This window comes from Bombus vosnesenskii, unplaced genomic scaffold (assembly GCF_011952255.1).
Source record: "Bombus vosnesenskii isolate JDL3184/JDL3185 unplaced genomic scaffold, Bvos_JDL3184-5_v1.1 scf7180000013286, whole genome shotgun sequence".
Taxonomy (NCBI): Eukaryota; Metazoa; Arthropoda; class Insecta; order Hymenoptera; family Apidae; genus Bombus; species Bombus vosnesenskii.
Window position 1 is genome coordinate 132,606 of NW_022882939.1, and position 1,207 is coordinate 133,812.

The following is a 1,207-nucleotide window of genomic DNA, read 5'->3' on the forward strand; positions in this document are numbered from 1 at the left end:
GTTTCTTTGAAGAAAATACAGAAATGAGAAAAATATAATAAACGCAAAGCTTGGAGCTTTTGGAACGGTCATTCAATTTCGTTATGGGGCTATACAATGGGACTCAGGAAGAGAAAGATACCTGAAGGTGCCATAAATTAGTCAGTAATGCGTCGTAAGTCAAGCAGATTGACTATTCTGCAACCTTAACGCAGAAATAACGTATTCTTTCGTAGAGCCGTCGACGCGGATGATCGTTTAAAAATATTTTCTTTTTATTATTTAATTTGTATTTTACAACTTATCTAGCTGGACATTTGGTAAATTTGTCTAACTTAATTGCTAAATAACATGTGGATGGCTACTTCCAGCGGGATACCATCTTCGAGTTTGATTAATTTAAAAATATATAGATGTATTTCATATATGAACATTTAGTAGTATTTTAAGTACGTATAAAAATCTCTGGTTCTATTATATCTAAGTAGTTTATCTGTATCTAGATAGTTTTGTTTATACTTATACAAGTTTGCAGATGCAGTCGATCTGTCCAGTGATGGATCAGGTAGACGGTTTGGTCATCGCGTGACAGGCTTTGAACATCTGGTTTCTGCATCTTCTCACTCGGCAATTTCATTAGACGTTTTCGCTTGTATGGCAGTCCTTCCTTTTACCTTCCCTTACGTTCTCCTTTGAGAACCATAGGTCGATGCGAGGAAAAAAATTGAGTAAAATCTTCCTGACAGTGGCAGCAATGACGTAACTTGTTACTAATATTTGTTGCATATTTTTAATGTATTTGCATTATTAATATTAGAGGAACTGTTTCTGAAATTGTTTATATTATAATAGAAATGTTTAGTTGTTAGAGCGATTGAATTTAAGAAGAGCTTTTAATATACAATAAAATAGTAAATAGATATAACAAATGAAAATCATCCATTTTGATACGATTGTAAAGCGAATGAATTGTTTATTACAACAATGGTGAAAAATATTGGAATTACGAACTCAAATAGCTCTAAATAGCGTGTCGTGAAATAAAAATGTTACAACGTCGGATACTCACCAATATAGAATTAGTACACAATCGGATAATTACATATGTGTATAGATAAATTGATAACCGGTAAAGTAGGCGGGTTTGTCATTGAAATCCTCGTTAGTACAGTGGTCAGTATCCCCGCCTGTCACGCGGGAGACCGGGGTTCGATTCCCCGACGGGGAG

General features: G+C 34.5%; 1 non-coding gene across 1 annotated transcript; it reads left to right on the forward strand.

Moving 5' to 3' along the window:
* Positions 1-1,135: 1,135 nt before the first annotated feature.
* Positions 1,136-1,207, forward strand: Trnad-guc. The gene has a single exon. It is a non-coding gene; the product is annotated as a tRNA-Asp (tRNA).